General features: G+C 45.0%; 1 long non-coding RNA gene across 1 annotated transcript in view; it reads right to left on the reverse strand.

Annotated features, from left to right (window-relative positions):
* LOC135112955 (uncharacterized) overlaps positions 1-9208 on the reverse strand; it is a 78211-nt gene extending 69003 nt beyond the window's left edge. The window contains exon 1 of the long non-coding RNA XR_010274639.1: positions 9056-9208. This is a non-coding gene — a long non-coding RNA (uncharacterized LOC135112955). The remainder of the gene's footprint in view (positions 1-9055) is intronic.
* Positions 9209-18985: the final 9777 nt, after the last annotated feature.

Genomic DNA, 18985 nt, shown 5'->3' on the forward strand with positions numbered 1-18985 from the left:
GCATCGTACTCCAGCGGAGCGTCGGTCGAATCATCCAGAACTTCGTTACTCTGGGGAGTGTTGGCGCCGGCACAGTGCTGGTGCTCCGCTGATTGCCATAACACTCGCTGCTCCTGGCCGGAGGCTGTAAATGCCACCCAGGCCTCGGAGGCGGAGCTACCCTCCAGTTGGTCCAGCAGGGCGCCCAGCGAGGCCTGCAAGAACACTTTGCTGGACCGCCCTTTAGTCCAGTACTTCACCTTGACGGGAATATCAGCCGCCAGGCGTCTCAGCCTCGCCAGGTCCTTCAACCCGCACTCTGCGGTCTGCTCGTAACACACCATAGCGTAACGGGTAGCGCTCCTGACTGGGAGGCGGGGGGTCCCGTGTTCGATCCCCCAGTGGGTGTTTGTTATTCTGTGGCGAAGCTCCTGCCAAAGATGTATATCGTATGCAGTTCAATCATGTCCACACTATGAAAGTGGTGAAGCTATGTAAATGGTGCAGCTTCTGCCAAAAAAGTATATCGTATGCAGTTCAATCATGTCCACACTGTAAAAAGCGGTGAAGCTGCTGCCATGTAAATATATGTACCATATATATATATATATATATATATATATATATATATATATATATATATATATATATATATATATATATATATATATATATATGTATACTGTGTGGTTGTTAGCTAGTTGTGTGAACGAGTGAATGAGCGAGACTTGCGTGAGGCATGAATACGTGTATGAGTGAACGAGCTAGGCTTCAGTCATAAGTGTTAAGTGGAAGTGCGCGGCCTGGCGCCGAGAGATCACCTACCTCCAGCCTTCTGTTCACACCTTCTGTGAATAAACACCTGCACTGTTACCTGCGTTTCCTGTGCCCCTGCTGGTCAAGAGTCGAACATGGCGCAGTGAGTAGGATCAGGACAAGGCTGCAGTGGGTACGGCGCAGAATGGAGAAGCAGTTGGAGGCGCTGGCTGCCCTGCTAGCGCGACAGTCGGAGCAGAGTCAGGCTCTGCTAGCGCGACAGTCGGAGCAGAGTCAGGCTCGCGAGGAGCGTTTAACCCAGCTGCTGGAGAGAGTGGGGACACAAGCTCCCAGTCGCACCACGGCGAGCAATGAAGGCGAAACCACAGCCCGCAGCACGTCTACCCAGGGCGCGAGGTTCCCGACGTCCGCCACCATCATTCCTCACTTAACGGCGTCAGCATCTTTACGTGAGTTCGACACGTGGCGCCATAAGTTTGAAGGATACGTAACCCTCGCCAGGATAGACTGTCTCTCCCTGGCTGAGCAGAGGGCGGCACTCGCTGCTGTCCTAGACGACGAGTGGACCCGTACACTTCGCTACGGGATAAGCTTACCGAGAGACGCGGAGTTAAGAACCATCCTCGATGCAATGTGTGAGTACCTGCGAAGCCAGCGCAACATCATCATGGATAGAAGAGACTTCTACTCCCGCGTGCAAGAAACGCAAGAAGGTTTTGACGACTTTTTATGTGCTGTTAAGGAAATCGCCAATTTCTGTGACTTTTGCGACCAGTGCATAAACCATCAGCTGCGTGACAGAATTGTCGTTGGGACACGAGACGAAGTGGCTCTGAAACGCATGCTGGAAAACAAGAAACTCACCCTTGAAAACGCCATAGATATTTGCAGAGCATCAGAGAGCGCTAACCAGTGTAGTGCAGTACTAAGGGGCGGCTCTCACTCTTCGAGCCATGGTGTGAACGCTGTCTCGAACTACAGGAAGGGCAGTTTCGGGGGCTCAAGCCCCACGGGCTGTTATCGTTGTGGCAAAGATTGTCGCAGTGACAAAAGGGGATGCCAGGCAATAGATAAAGTGTGTCGTAACTGCGGGAAAAGAGGGCATTTTGCGAGTGTATGTCAGCAGACAGTGAGGAAACGACGAGGAGCTTCGAGGAGTTCCTCAACTGTCTCTCCTCATCGCGGTGCAGGCCCGAGGCGGGGAGCCAGTGCCAGTGTATACCAGCTCTTATCAGGCGTATACACAAAGACGGTGACGGCACGACCTGCGCCCCAGGTGCTCAGTATTCTTTCACAGCAAGCTGGCAAAAGGGATCGACACACTGTGTGCCCGACGCCCTCTCACGTGCTCCAGTACAGGACCCAGTGGAGGAAGAGGATGCTGCTACTTCTGGTGACCTCGACCCTCTCCACTCAGCGGTCATCTCAGCGTTATCTGCCACCAATGAGGACGGCGTCCGCTTAGCACCACTCCAGGATCAGACTGTGGAAATGGTACGTGCCGCAGCAGCAAGAGACGGGGAGTACTGCTTGCTCAAGAACGTCATCATCGAGGGCTTCCCTGATCATTGCCACGACCTCGATCACCGCTTGCGTACGTACTGGCCGGTGCGCAGTCTGCTGGCCGTAGACGACGACCTGGTGGTTTACGGGCCGAGGCTTCTTATTCCTCACAGCCTCCGCCGAGAAACACTAGAGCGACTCCATGACAGTCATCAGGGGATGGAGCGCACCAAGCGACGGGCCCGACAAACGGTGTACTGGCCTGGTATGGACAGAGACGTTGAGAACGTCGTTTCTGGATGCTCACTATGCCGTCCACTCCTACCAAGCCAAGCCAACGAACCTCTCTGGCAGGACACGGACACACCCAGCAGGGTGTTTGAGTCAGTTTCTGCAGACTACTTCCACGCAGCAGGCCGTACATACCTCGTGTATGTAGATCGCTTGTCTGGGTGGCCTCACGTGTCTGCATGCTCACGTCCAGCATCGGCTGATCAGCTCGTTCGTGTCCTTCGGGGTGTGTTCGCCGACACGGGCGTGCCTGTTCTCCTGAGGACTGACGGTGGACCGCAGTTCACTTCTTCATCGGTACGGCGCTTCCTGGCTCGATGGGGGTGGAGCATCGTGTATCTTCACCTCATTATCCACGCTCCAATGGTCACGCCGAGGCAGCGGTCAAGTCCGTGAAGAAGCTGATCCTCACGACCACACAGCAGGGACACCTGGACGAGGATGCGTTCGCTCGCGGGTTGCTGGAACTGCGCAACACTCCGAGGGCGGAAGGGCGATCACCAGCACAAGTCCTCTTCGGTCATCCTATGAGGTCCTGTGTCCCGGCTCATCATCGCTCATACGCTCAGCAGTGGCAGCGCGCTGCTGATGAGTGCGACGCCAAGGCAGAGCGACTGAGGAAGAAAGCGAAACTTCGCCACGACGCGTCCGCCCGTACTCTTCCTCTCCTGCACCTCGGTGGCCACGTCGACGTTCAAGATCACACGACAGGCCTCTGGGATCGCCTGGGTGTCATCGTGGCTGTTGGGCGAAGGAGAGACTACCTCATCAAGATGGGCAGCGGTCGCGTGATGTGGCGTAATAGAAGACACCTACGCCCACACAGACCTCTTGCTCCCCTTCCTGTCGAGCAGCACACCGCTCATGGCGGTGCAGCGCTTCAGCATCAGGGTCACGAGGAACACCACCATCCCGGCAGCCCGGAGCATCAGGGTAACGGGGTACACCGTGGCCGAGAGCAACCAGAGCGTCGAAGCAGCCGACAGCGTAGGGAGCCGAGACGACTGCAGGTGCGGTGGCACCGTAGCACCTACGATTAGTCGTACGTGTTCATTGTACGCTGTGTTTGTTTTGTGTATATGTACCGTGTTTTCTGTACTTCAATCATTGTAACTTTGTTTCATGTGTTACGGTAGCCATAACAAAGATAAGGAATCTTCCTTATGTCTCGGGGGAGGTGTGTGGTTGTTAGCTAGTTGTGTGAACGAGTGAATGAGCGAGACTTGCGTGAGGCATGAATACGTGTATGAGTGAACGAGCTAGGCTTCAGTCATAAGTGTTAAGTGGAAGTGCGCGGCCTGGCGCCGAGAGATCACCTACCTCCAGCCTTCTGTTCACACCTTCTGTGAATAAACACCTGCACTGTTACCTGCGTTTCCTGTGCCCCTGCTGGTCAAGAGTCGAACATATACCATGTAAATCAAGACCCCTTCAGCGACTATCACTGTATTGTCTGCTGCCTCTTGATAAATAAACCTGATATTATTATTATTATTATTATTATTATTATTATTATCGTACTCGCCAGAGGCTCCCTGTTACCAGTGAGCCTCCTTGAAGTAGAAGAAGGCCACCTTGTGCCTCTTGGGGGAACCACGGTAGACAACCTCGGCGTGGTTGCCGCACGCTAAGCCGCAGGCGTGAGGGAGCCTGCTGCAGCGTGGCGGCGCGAGCCACACACTTCAAGTGATAAGATAATTTGCTTCCAGACATTTTATGAAATCACATTTATTGCTCAGAATTTAGTGAACATGAATCTGAACCACACTCAGGATGAAGCGATTCAGTTTTGGACTGAAATTTAGCTCAAGCGTAGACCAAGAAAAGAAATCATTTCCTGCCTCCAACATGTCGCCAACTCTCCGATTCTCTGATTTTTAACAGAAAACAACAGCACATTAGAAGTTACGCCTCGCATTTCAGTAAATCTTACAATCATATTACCCTTTCGTCTCATCAACTCCTCTCCTCTAACTAACTGTCTTCAGCCTCTCTCTCATCGCCGCAATGTTGCATCTCTAGTTGTCTTCTACCGCTATTTTCATGCTAACTGCTCTTCTGATCTTGCTAACTGTATGCCTATCGCCGCAATGTTGCATCTCTAGTTGTCTTCTACCGCTATTTTCATGCTAACTGCTCTTCTGATCTTGCTAACTGTATGCCTCCCTCTCCTCCCGTGGCCTCACTGCACAAGACTTTCTTCATTCTCTCATCCCTATTCTGTCCACCTCTCTAATGCAAGAGTTTACCAGTATTCTCAATCGTTCATCCCTTTCTCTGGTAAACTCTGGAACTCCCTGCCTGCTTCTGTATTTCCTCCTTCCTGTAACATTTATAATGCTGTTGTGGTCAAGCAGAGCGGAATCCGTAAACTATTTTTGAGGCGAGGTGCAGGGATAAATTCGGCGCACCCTCACTTGGGCCTCCCGATACACACACACACACACACACACACACGTTCTCTCTCTGTCTCTCTCTCTCTCTCTCTCTCTCTCTCTCTCTCTCTCTCTCTCTCTCTCTCTCTCTCTCTCTCTCTCTCTCTCTCTCTCTCTCTCTCTCTCTCTCTCTCTCTCTCTCTCTCTCTCCTCCCACCTCCCTAGTGTCTTCATGTAACCATACACCTGTTGATAAAAGTCCTTGGCATTGAGGCGTCAGTCCTACAAGAGCATGGAGAGGCAAGATTTGGCTAGAGTAATTTCTCATGTCAATTCTCTGAGTGTACCAAGTAACCTGTGGCTGAAACATCCTTAGGCCCTTATAACATGACTCGAGACCCTTATTACCTGAATATTTTTCGCCTCAGCACCAAATGACTGTAAACGTAACCTTCGTATTCTTAATCACAGCAGTCTTTTTCCATTTTCCTTTCTTATTCTTCCCTATCGTCCTCTTATCTTGGCACTCTCTCCTGACCCTCATTAAAGTACCCTTGAATATGCACAGTGTATATTGTACTTATTTGCAGAGGTACAATGAATTCATATTTACAGGCTAAGAATATTAATGAATCTAACCTCTTTGTGCTAGAGGAGGAAGGAGTAGAAAAGGGAGAAAAGGTAGGAAGGAAGAAGTGAAAATAGACAGAAATAGAGGAAATAAAAGAGAAAGGAAACAAGGAGGGAGGAAGGCGGGGAGAAGATAATAGAAAGGCATCAGAGAGAAAGTAAAGTCAAGACAGGGAAGGAGGAAGCAGAGAAGGGAAGGATAGATGAAAAGAAAAGACTAGAAAAAAAGAAACATAGTACAAAAACAGGAAGACTGGGAGGAAAAAATAGAAAGAAAACTAGAAAGAAAGAGAGCAGGATAGGAGCAAAAAGATGACATAACAGTGAAAAAAAGGACAGCAGAGGCAAAGAGATGCAGGGAAGGAGGAGGAAGGAAGGACAGAATTCAAGGAAGGTAACAATAACTCTGCACTGAAAGAAGAGAAGCAAACAATATCACAGGAGAGGAAGAGCATTCACTGAAACACGCACCTGCAGAGAGAGAGAGAGAGAGAGAGAGAGAGAGAGAGAGAGAGAGAGAGAGAGAGAGAGAGAGAGAGAGAGAGAGAGAGAGAGAGAGAGAGAGAGAGAGAGAGAGAGAGAGAGAGAGAGAGAGAGAGAGAGAGAGCAGACACACACACACACACGGAAAAAGACTAAAAGAAAAATAATAAATGACAGCGGGATGCATTCAGTTACTTCCACAGGGAACAAAAATTGCAAAAAAAAAAAAAAAATAGCGAAAAAATACAGTATATTTTTTGACAAATTAAAAAAAAATTAACTTCCTCTATTTTTCTTCTCTGTGATTTCTTAAAACGTGAAGAGGAAGGGAAAAGGAAATGGTTTGAAAAGGGACGATGAACAAGAGGAGGAGGGCAAGATGAGGCAACTGCAGGCGGTGGGGAGGCAAGGGAACAGCGAGACGGGGAAGAGGAAGAGGAGGAAGAAGAGGAAATGGGAGGAAAGAGAAGTGAAAAATCCACAACAATTCTTCAGAGTTTGAGTCTTCAAAGCTTCTGAGATTTCATGAAACTTGAACCGATTTTCACATCAGTAAGTGGTTATGTATAGCATTGTTCTGGCCCCCTGCCATCTCTCTCTCTCTCTCTCTCTCTCTCTCTCTCTCTCTCTCTCTCTCTCTCTCTCTCTCTCTCTCTCTCTCTCTCTCTCTCTCTCTCTCATGGAATAGTGTGTTTTGAATATAAAAGGGAACTTTATAATAAAAGCATTTGAACCAAACAATTTCAGAATTTTAAAATGGAGGAAAGTGGAAAGAGTTACGAGTAGAAAGTTGAATCAGACCCGATAAACAAACAGTAAACCTTGACAGAATGGAAATATTAAGCACCACTTCATGTTGAAAGCTCAAACAACAGAAAAAAGGAACTGACAAAGAGCACAATATGGAGAAAACATGTAAATAAAACGGTTAAAATAAAACATTAAAATTGACAAAGAACATAATATACAGAAAACATCAAAATACAAAAAAGATTAAATAAAAAACTGACAAAGATAATAATATATATAAAACATAAAATTATATACAATAAGAGAGACGTAAATGTGCTACAGGTAAAACATAAATAAATAGGTAAATAAATAAATAAATAAATAAATAAATAATAAAGGAATCGCTATTTTTCCAAGAGGCGCTTTTATAATACAGAGTAAAAGGAATAAAAATTGAAGATATTACCGGGAATAACAATAAAGAGAAAGTTAGTACCAGACACAGCTTCACTCTCTCGAACACTTATATCGTGAATTAGTAGATAATGTACCGAAAAGCAGCAGCAGCAGGAACAGCAGGGGGGCAGCAGTGACGGCACAGGCGGCGCGGCGGAAGCTAAAAGAGGACCCGAGTTTCGTCTGTCGCCTGGAAATAAAGTTCTAATGATAATGTAGGTTTGCGGGGACGGCAGCGAGGCCCAGGGAGCGAGCCAGACCCGGACCAGAGGCGTAAGAGGAGCCACTGTGAAGTTACTGGTAATTACGAACTAAAGGCGATGGTAAGGAATGTGAGCCTGCGAATCTCTCTCTCTCTCTCTCTCTCTCTCTCTCTCTCTCTCTCTCTCTCTCTCTCTCTCTCTCTCTCTCTCTCTCTCTCTCTCTCTCTCTCTCGTCGTGTATACTACCTATTCCACCTATCTTAAGGGCAATGTACTAGAAAGTGTATAATATTTAACCACAATCTCTCTCTCTCTCTCTCTCTCTCTCTCTCTCTCTCTCTCTCTCTCTCTCTCTCTCTCTCTCTCTCTCTCTCTCTCTCTCTCTCTCTCTCATGGACTGGAAGAAATAGCCATGAAAGATATATTACTATGAGGTCAATGTTGCGGAATCCTCATTTTTTAGCAGAACAATGTAAATACAAAAAAAATTTTTTTAAATAAATAGGACGAGAACCGCGGGATTAAAATTGAGACACCCACGACACTGCGTGAAAATGAACCAGAAAGCGAACATTTTACGAAGGAAACGAACCGACGCTCACACTGACGCCGGAACATCAATTTGGTGCAATACTCGCGGCGGTAAATATTTCAAGGCAGCGGGAATCAGTGGCTGCTCTCATTCCACTTTGGCGAATCAAAATTTCACTGCATATTCCCATGTATAGTTTTAGATTCACCGCATCAATTAACTCTGCAAAACCCGCCGCACAGCCTGTCCCTCGCTGACCAGTGGGAAGGCGGCTGGTGGGAATGGACAGAGCACGACAGAAAACAAGGTCTGTCATTTTTTTACTATGGACATTTTCGTTTATCTCATCAGTGGCTGTCTACCTTACACCATCTTACACTATACCTTACACTACCTTATACTACCTTATACAACAGTTTTTCATTTTTAGCCGCGAATTCTACTGTTAACTATACACTGTGCCTAACATTACCCTATGCTACCGTTTTGAATACTTAGCCAATACTTCTACAGTCAACTCTCTTCCCCAGCCAAACTCCCAAGTAAATACAGTCAGTGAACATTTTCCTTTTACCTAATCAATACTTGCCTGCCTTTCACAACTACTACTAGTACTACTACTACTATTACTACTACTACTACTACTACTACTACTACTACTACTTCCCTCCTTAACCATCCTCTATCAACTACAGTCTGTGGGCACTTATCTAATCAAAGGCTGTCTAATTCACACTACTTTGCGTTTTGAGTCTTAAGCCACTACTTCATAAGCTAACTCTTCTCCCCCGCCACTACAATTTGAGGCCATTTTTATCAGACTAATCAATGGCTGTCTGCCTCACACTACCTCGCGTTTTGAGTCCTTTTCCTTTACCGTTATTCCTGCCAACTCTCTTTCCCCGTCGGACTCCCCCACTAAGTACAATGTGAGGATGGTTTCTTTTACGTAATCAGTGGTTGTCTACCTCTTCAGTCCTCAGCCATCAGCGCCACTCCAGCAGCCCCTCGCAACTCTCCTCGCCGTCAGACTCACCACAAACTTGAGTCCTTACGGAAAACTTATCTACACAACTTTAGACTTTTGCTCTTACTTTTTTGTTGCGAAGGGGAGAAAGGAATCATCTTCTCTTTGGCGGCCTGGTCTTTCTCTCTATCGCCTCCAAGCAGACCTCCACACAGAAACTCGTCCTTTCCCTGTTACTCTTCATTACGTGTCTCGACTCAAGACATTTTTATCCAATCCTTTCCTGGGAAGGCAAAAGGGAAAGTCACGTGTATTTTCTTCCATGAAACACCTCTAAGTTACCAGGTACCTTTAGTATATCCTTTAGTGATAAATAAATGGTATAGGTAGTTACACATTATCTATATTTAATCTCTACTTTCTTTGGCATTTTTTACTTCTGATTTGCTGATAAATAACTGGAGAAACCCATGTGTGTTTTAAACTGCGCACACATCTCTATTACATATTTTTAAATCGCCATTTGCTAAGAAATCAGTAGAAAACGCGTTTGTATTTCCTAATCCTGGAATCCTGCAAGAGTTGCTCTGTTTGCAGCACTGGGCGGGTTTCCATCCCTCATTAGCGGCTCTTAAAGGGATTCAATACTTGCACCTCTGATAATTGGCCGGCTAACTCTTGATTAACTCCCGGCGCCGCGGCAGCCGATGTAGCGTGGAAGTACCAGTAATGAAGCCACGCCTGCTTCTCCCATTCACTCCATCTTCGCCGATGTCTTGCAGCTTCCCATTATAACTTTCACATATACAATGCCTAGTGAGGAGAACTTTCCTAATCCGACAGTCTCTCTTCTATGAATACATTTCTATCAAGCATCGCCGCACAAATTATATCTGTATATTTTCTTAACATATCGCCATTTTTGTCCTTTTTTTCCCGAGGATTTCAGTAAGTAGTATGATACAGTTCACAAGTATTAGTGAGTGCTTGAGTAGATGCACATCTCGTTTTATACCAAATGTATTGAATTCTTTTACAATTTCTAAGCCGCCACAGATTTAGATTTTCCATTGTTTATTTACCATTGGTTCATGATGCACAATGAAAATACTGTTAAAACTGGAAAAAAAATTTGCAATAAAAAATTCTTAGTAATTGTAGTCCACTGGAAAACACGGAATGCTGGAACTGCTAACTAAAAGCATATTGCATCAGTTGTAATTAGTGTAACTTTAACTAAGACGCTGACTTTCATACACACAGTCGTTCATGAACACTTCTAACGACATCTAAGACAGGGAAGTGACCATCTCGACGAAAGTGTGCTGACGAGAAAACAAAAGCTTCCAGTACCAAGTGAAGGAGAAGTAAGGTTGACCTTTATACACACGCTTATCCGTCAATGAACACCCCTCGCGAGACTCACGGGAGGTAAGTGACGAGCGTGCGCTGACAAAAAAAAAAAAAAAAAAAAAAAAATCCAATACCAAACGAAGGAGAAGTAAGGTTGAGTTTTATACACATCCTTACTTATCAATGAGCACTGATGAAACTCAAGGGAGGTGACTGACAATCTGGTCGAACTTGAGCTGACCAAGAATCCAAAGCTTTCACTACCAAGGGAAGGAGGACAAGGCGCCCTTCCTTCATTCATCTCCGGCGTTCACCTCTTTTTGTGCTTAGTAAAGATTTAAATAGTTCCTTCCCCTTTATTTTTCTTCCCGTTACAACTGGCTCCATATTACACCAAGTCTTTAAAATATGGAAAATTATGGCATACATTACAGTTAACCACCACCACTGCCTTCACCACCACTGCCACCACCACACTAACATCAAAAACGCAATACCACAAATACACAAGCACCTCCACTATTACCACTACCACCACCACCACCACCACCACCACCACCACCACTGCCATTCCCATCCCCATCACCAAAAAAAAAAAAAAAGGAAAAAAATCATGCTCTAGAGTAAATTAAAAAAAAAAAAAAGTCTGAAAACCGGAAACAGAAGCAGAATTAGCAACAAAAACAACAAAAAACAAACAGCAAGAACTCCCAACAGTCACACATCCAAACAGAGCGCCGGGAGACACAAGAAGAGACAGCAAAATCAAAGATAACAGCAAAAAATAAATAAATAAATAAATAAATACGACACACTTCCTTCACTTATTCCCATATGAAGAGGAAAACACCATCCCCCTGAGGGCTGAGGGAGTGACTGGGAGCACACACACACACACACACACACACACACACACACACCCACACACAGAGAGAGAGAGAGAGAGAGAGAGAGAGAGAGAGAGAGAGAGAGAGAGAGAGAGAGAGAGAGAGAGAGAGAGAGAGAGAGAGAGAGAGAGGACATAGGTTGCTGAGAGAAGAAGAAAATGTAAAGATACCTACTTTCTTTCATCTCTCCAATTTCAGCATCAGACAAGGTGCTCGCTCCTGCCGAAAGGGGGACTAACCCATTTAACTAAGACCCTCGGGCCAACTCCAAAAGAGGACGAGGAAGGACGAAGAGATAAACACGCGGAAGGTTGAGAAAGAGATGGAAAGAAAAGTGTCAGACGAAAAGTGTACATGCTTTTTCTTCCTATATTCCAACCGTCATCGTCTTCCCAAGAGTATTAAGGAGGATATTACAAGGTAGATACGTCATTGGTCACCTGTCTGGCTCTTCCGGTGATGCCAATGAGCGGCTGGAGGCAGGTAAGTGGTAGGTGAGCGGAGGCAGGTAGAGGGAGGGTAGGACGAAGGAACGAAGGTGGGGAGAAGGAAGGAACTAAAAGGAAGGAAAGGAGTGGAGTGGTCAAGAGAGAGAGAGAGAGAGAGAGAGAGAGAGAGAGAGAGAGAGAGAGAGAGAGAGAGAGAGAGAGAGAGAGAGAGAGAGAGAGAGAGAGAGAGAGAGAGAGAGAGAGAGAGAGAGAGAGAGAGAGAGAGAGAGAGAGAGAGAGAGAGAGAGAGAGAGAGAGAGAGAGAGAGAGAGAGAGAGAGAGAGAGAGAGAGAGAGAGAGAGAGAGAGAGAGAGAGAGAGAGAGAGAGAGAGAGAGAGAGAGAGAGAGAGAGAGAAACAGGATCAGAGACAGAAACAGAGAGAGAAAGAGACAAAAAAGACACACACACACACACACACACACACACACACACACACACAGGAGATAAAAAGAGAGAAGAGGGAGAGCTTGGAGGTAAAAACTGGAGGAAAGGAGGGACACAGATCATCTCCTCCTCTCCTGAAGGGGAAATTGAGCCACCTGAACAACACCCAAAAGGAGAAGAAGAGGGAGACAGGAGGAAGAAGAGGAAAAGCGGGAGGGAAAGGGAGGAAAGGAAGATGGGAAATGGGAAGATGAGAAGAGAAAGGCGAAGAGAAAGGAGAGGGTAGGATAAGAAGGATGCGGACGAGAAAAGGAGTATAGGGAGGAGAAAGGAAAAGGGAAAAGCAAAAGGGGAAAAAGTATAGGGAGGAGAAAGGAAAAGGGAAAAGGAAAAAGGGGAAAAGAGGAAAAGTGATACATGCAGAGACATCTCATTTTGGGTTAGAGGGCAGAGAGGATAGGGAAGAGGGGAGAGTGGGGATAGGGGAGAGGGAAGAAGGGGAGGGGAGGGCACAGAGTAACTCTCACATTGGCCTCCCCTCTCCCTCTCTCCCTCTCCTCTCCCTCTCCACGACGACCCCCTGGGAGAATTACATTTGAATTGAAAATTTTGTAAGTTGAAATTGTGTACATGAAAGAAATAGCCGGCATCTAGAGAGAGAGAGAGAGAGAGAGAGAGAGAGAGAGAGAGAGAGAGAGAGAGAGAGAGAGAGAGAGAGAGAGAGAGAGAGAGACGGTGTAGGGAGCTAACTTTCTTCATTTTATATCTTTAATACTATTCCAATACCGAAAAGAGTCTTCCTCTCTCTCTCTCTCTGCTCTCGCTGCCTCTCTCCTCCTCGCCCTTCTCTCCTCCCTAATCACTGAACGGAGGAAAGATCTTGTTTTTTTTTTTAATACATATTCCCATTTCGTTTCCTGGAAAACAGCACAGGAAACCAACAGGCGATAGAAATAAATGAATGGAAATGAGATATGCGAGGAAATTTAAAAGGAAAATACGTTTGAAAATTAGGAACAAAACAAAACAAAACAAAAAAAATTCTTTATAAACTGCAAACAGAACCAAATCAAAAAATGAAATCAAAATCAATGAAACAAAGGGAATAAAATGTTAGAAAATTACACGGCGATCACACACACACACACACACACACGCGCACACACACACATCTCTCTCTCTCTCTCTCTCTCTCTCTCTCTCTCTCTCTCTCTCTCTCTCTCTCTCTCTCTCTCTCTCTCTCTCTCTCTCTCTCTCTCTCTCCATTTCAAGACAGACATCAAAAGAACAAAAAGAGAGAGAGAGAGAGAGAGAGAGAGAGAGAGAGAGAGAGAGAGAGAGAGAGAGAGAGAGAGAGAGAGAGAGAGAGAGAGAGAAACACAACTCCCCTTTACTAAAGAACCAAGTGCCTCTCATGATCTTTGACGCCTCTCTACCCTCCCCTCTCCCCGCCACTCCCCGCCTCTCCCAGTAACAGCACTATATTTCTAAACATTTCGTCGTCTCATCCCTTATATTTTACAGACTGATGTGTATGTTACTGCAATTTTCGAGGGTGTTTTCTTGATTCTATTGATAGTTTAATATGTTTCCGATCTTCAGTGGGAGAAACATTCATGAAAACTCGACTAATTATCTCGGTCTTTGAAAATTTTCCTGATGAGAGAGCGAAGTGTTCAAGAATACAGGCCACAGTAAGTCAGACAGGCCCCGTCGTTTGCTGAGAGCGCTGTTTTGTCACTATGGTTCACACATCACGCTAATACTGAAGCTATTAAATTACATTCCTTAGAGAGACGTAGGTTAAGAGGGGACCTGATAGAAGTCTTTAAGTGGTATAGGGGTTATAACGCGGGGAATGTAAGCAGAATTCTCACGATCAGTAATCAGGACAGAACACGAAATAACGGGTTCAAGCTTGGAAAATGTACGTTCAAGAAAGAGACAGAAAGGAATTGGTTCTCAAATAGAGAGGTAGATGAATGGAACGGACTCAGTAATCAGGTTGTTAGTGCTGAGTCACTAGGGAGCTTTAAAAGAAGAGTAGACAAATTTATGAATGGGGATGATAATGGAAATAGATAGGCATGTTTTATACAGGGACTGCCACGTTCAGGTCTGATGGCTTCTTGCAGCTTCCCTTTCTTTTATTTATATTCTTCTTACGCATTACACTTCATCAATTTTGACAACCAATAACACTATGACGCTTGATAATTCATTGCAGTGACCTTATACCATTTTATTCCGGCCCCCTAAACAAATAAAACTAAAGGTATTTGAAGGCTCTGAATCACTTTAAGCTACTCCTTCATCTCTTCTTTCAGTGGTACCTTTAAAAATGATGCTCTTAACTAGTGCCAGACTATTTTGCCAATCTGAAGTAATGCCAGTGGAGAGGTTAGAAATCAAAGTGACTCCCAAACTCTCATGCCATCTAAGGACACTTCTGCTTCCTCACACTGACGATCCCTCTATCTCCTGCTCCTTCAGCTAGTGCACTCTGTCCTCCCTGTTCCTTCAAGTTCCTTCATATGCATGCCTTCCCTTTACTTTTATCCTTCCTGTGTTGTCCTTAAGTCAGTTCTCTCTTCCTTCAGTGCAGCCAAGTCAAAATTTGCTTCCACTGCACCTACTTCACATTCCCACCAGAGAGAACACTCACGCCACGGAAACATCAAGATTGCCAGGGAAACAATAAGGGAAAGAGAACACAGAGAAATGTCCCCTCAGATGAAATAAAGAGGACACTGTAGTAATGAACAGACCCCAAAGTACGCATAGTTTCACGTTCCTATTAAAGAGAACACTCACGCCACCGAAACACCAAGATTGCCAGGGAAACAATAAAGGAAAGACGCGAGAACACAGAGAAATGTCCTCTCAGATGAAATAAAGAGGACACTGTAGTAATGAACAACCCCTAAGTACTTACACTTTTAACTAATAACAACCTGAACACTGGAACACGCGGGACATTAACACAAGTTCCTACCACTCCCATTCCATATCCAGAGCACAATTTCCCTACTTTCCCCTTTAAACGCCACAATAATTTGCCTGCCTCCCTGCGCGCTACACTCCTCCGTTCCTACATCCAGTCCCGCCCCTCCACCTCTCTCTCCACTCTGGAAGGGATCCAACGTTAGCAGATTACCTTGACCTGTAATCAGACCATCACGGTGACCTAGATCTGCAATTGCGGTGTTGGCAGGTGACCCTAATCACTACGATGAGGAGGAGAAAGGGGGAGCCAGTGGATAAAATGAGGGGGAGGAAGGGGGACTGGTGGTTAAGAAGACGGAGAGGGGGGACTTGTTGAGAGGAGGACGCGGGGGCACTGGAGTGTTGGGGGAAGACATGAACTCTGCAGTGAGAAAGAAGACAACAGATTAATTGTGCCGGAGAAGATTATTACGTAGAGAACACGAGGGAGGAGGGAATGAAAGAAGAGAAGGAATAGGGAGGGGATATGAAGAAAGTGGGGGTTGAAAGGAGAAGAGGCCATGAAGGAGGAGGAGGAGATCAGGTAGAAGATATGAAGGAAGGGGGGAACTGAGAGGACTAATCATATCTAGAGAGAAGGAAAGCCATGAAGCAGGAGGGGGTTAAGGAGATATGAAAGAGAGACTGAGGGTTGAGGGGCCTGATAATAAAGGATTGAAGGAGAAGATTGGGAGAGGGAGATATGAACGAAAGGGAGAGAGGCTGAAAGGAGTATTCAGATCAGTTTCTTTACCTAATAACTGATTTTTTTTTTTTTTTTTATGTAGGAAGGATACTGGCCAAGGGCAACAAAAATCTAATAAAAAAAAATGCCCACTGAAATGCCAGTCTAGTGTCATTGAGGGCGCGACGAGCACTTTCGTGTTGAGATTGTTTGTGTCAAGATAACTACCAAGAACACAAGGAATAGGAGAGAAACCCGCTTAACTTACCATTAAAAAAAAAATAAATAAAAAGAAGTTAGCCAGTTTAGTCTCAATTTAGTTCCTTAGGCGTCATCATTAGATGCCGTCATGCTCCTACAGCTCAAGACATAGGAAGGAAGGAACACACAGAAACAGGTACTACAGCTCAAGTTGCAGGAAGGAAGGAACACAGAAACAAGTAGTGTCCCAGAGAGTTTATCAAAGAAATAAGAGCCACACGCCACCTTTGTTACGCGAGGAGCTGGTCAACGATCGGCCAGTCAGGGGTGAATTACAGGCATTACCGGGTCGGGGAGGCCGTGACTTATATGCAAAGAATAAACAAGGAAATCACCAACACCAAGACTTACTAATTAAAAAACAAACACATTTAGGAGGCCACGAACATGTATAAATCACACTAATGGCTAACGCTGCATGAGTAATGATGTTTATCTACAACCGGTGGCGAGAGAGAGAGAGAGAGAGAGAGAGAGAGAGAGAGAGAGAGAGAGAGAGAGAGAGAGAGAGAGAGAGAGAGCAGTGTCGCAGATCTCAGGTAGTGTCTGTAACCTGTCTGTTTCACCTGTCTGGCCTGTCTGTCTAGGAAAACGAGAATCCTTGCAGGGAGGACTTCTCTGTTCCGCCTCCACCACTTCTGTCTGCATACATTTACTCCCTCGTGCCTCTGCTGAGAAGGTGGCCTCTCAGAACGCCCCGGACAAACGAGTGGCGCGGGTTGGGACATCAAAGTAACATACCAGGCGTGTTAAGGCTGTAGCTGGACCCCGGTGCTTAGTAACAAGGTACAGTTACAGTGTTGGTTTGAAGTCGAGTAATGTCCCGTGTTGTCTTCTGCTGTGTTTCGTATTTACCCTCAGTCCTGAGTGTCCTGATCTAAGCTTACACGTGTTTTGTAAGATTGTTAGCAGATCAGTCTTAAGATTAAAGGAAAACACCAAATTTAATGGACTGATGGACGTGTTGTCTATACTGAGTTTCTAGTATAAGAATAGAGATGATGTTTGTCTAATAAAGGGTAAAAATAAGTTGAATACTCCTTGTTCCCTCCTGGTTTCAAGTACTTTCTAAAGTCCATCCAAATCAAGTCTACTCACAAAGATTCTACCTTCACAAATAAAATTCTAGTGTTATTAGATGGTAAAGGTGGGTAAGACATTTATGTATTCAGCCACCAGAGGGACTCACGGGAGTGTATATAAATGGGTGTTTGAAGCATTCCCGCCCAGTCTGTCCACGCTACCCTAGAGACAATAAACTTGAGTGGCTGTTGATCGATCATTTACTGTGGTCGCAACAAAAAAAACCTTATCCAAAATTACATCCACAGTGACAAATGCCCCAACCTAAACTAGCTTAAATAAATGTGAAGAAAGACGAAGGAACACAAGGTAACTGATATGATGACCTCCTACAGTTTCCTTTATTCTCTTATGTTCCTAAGTACTTAACCCTTTCACTGCTACCTGTCACATCTTTCCTAAATCACAAATCACTCGACTCTTTTGTTTGTTTGTTTGTTTGTTTGTTTTGTTCTTTGTTTTACAGCCACGTCTAAATACCTTACTGGCAACACGTCGGAAAAATCTATCCTTTTTAATCCCTTCTGTTTCTTGTGGATGCTTGTAGAGATTTTTCGCACCGCTATTGAGACTGTGAGTTGTTGTGTATCGCACTTAACAAATCACCAGCAGATATGTTGGCCCTTACATAGCAGTTTGTGAGAAATGGATACAAAGACAGACAAAGGACAATGCAAACAAAAATCTCCTCGACCTAAACTATCTTGGGGAAAACTCAGGTGAAAAAAAAAAATTCGTAGGTGACAATTTGCTTAAGAAAAACTTAGGTATACGGGGCCAGTAATACCCAGACACTTTACTTTTATACTTCTATACCTTTGACCTTCTCCCTTTACCTTCCCTTGTCCTATATTTACCGTGGAAAGGCGCATGAGGAACAGTAAAGGATGAGGAAGTCTGGCAGTACCGATAGGAGTGTGTTATGTGAGCCGTGGGAGGCATGTGTAGGAAATGGCCAGAGAGAGAGAGAGAGAGAGAGAGAGAGAGAGAGAGATACCCTTGTCTTGTGTTAGGTATAGAAGAAGGGAGAAGAGAAAGTAGTGATGGTGGTGGTAGTGGTGGTAGTGGTGGTGCTGGTGCTGGTAGGGCGAAAAACACTCAACAATTCTATTACTTCCCTCCAAATTCGACATATAAGGAAGGAGCACGACCACTAAGAGGAGGAGGAGGAGATGGAGAAGGAAGAGGAGGAGGAGATGGAGAAGGAAGAGGAGGAGGAGAAGATTGAAGAGAGGAGATGGAATAAGGAAAAACACACTAACAATCTTATTATCTCTTCCCTCCTTCTCTGATTCGTCGGAGGAAGAAGAGAAACGAGGGGAAGAGAGAAAAGGAGGGAGGAAGAAGTGGTGTATAAAGTATGAAAAGAAGGAAGAAAAGGAAGAGGAGGAAAAGAAGGAGGAGAGTGAGAAAAATACATAAAAAAAACACGGAAGTTGAATGAAACGGTAAAAGAGAAACGAAAAAAAAAGAAAGAAAAGATAAACAAAGGAAAAGAAGACTAAGGTTGAATAACTCAGTAATAAAGAATCAGAGGATGAAAAGAAGGAAAGAATAAAGGAAGAAAAGGTGAATAAAAGAATAAAAACGTTCTTAAATGAGAGAGAAGGAGGAACAAGGTAAAAAAGGAGAAAAGGAGGAAAAAGTAAACACGGAGAAGAAAGCATTCATGAAAGAGAAAGAGAAAGATGAGAAAGAAGTAAAGAAATAGCGAGGAAGAAGGAAGAAAAAGAAAACAAGCTACAAATGCATGAAAACCTCCAGAAACGAGACAGAAAGAGGAAGAAGAATAGAAATGGAGAAAGAGATAAATGAAAGAAAATGACAGTAATGGGAAAAACACACACATAAATGAGAAAAAGAGAAAAAAATAAAAAAGGAAAAAGAATAAGAAAAGAAGGAATCAGAGGAGAATAACATGAAGGTTGGA

This window comes from Scylla paramamosain, chromosome 24 (assembly GCF_035594125.1).
Source record: "Scylla paramamosain isolate STU-SP2022 chromosome 24, ASM3559412v1, whole genome shotgun sequence".
In the NCBI taxonomy this organism is placed as follows: domain Eukaryota; kingdom Metazoa; phylum Arthropoda; class Malacostraca; order Decapoda; family Portunidae; genus Scylla; species Scylla paramamosain.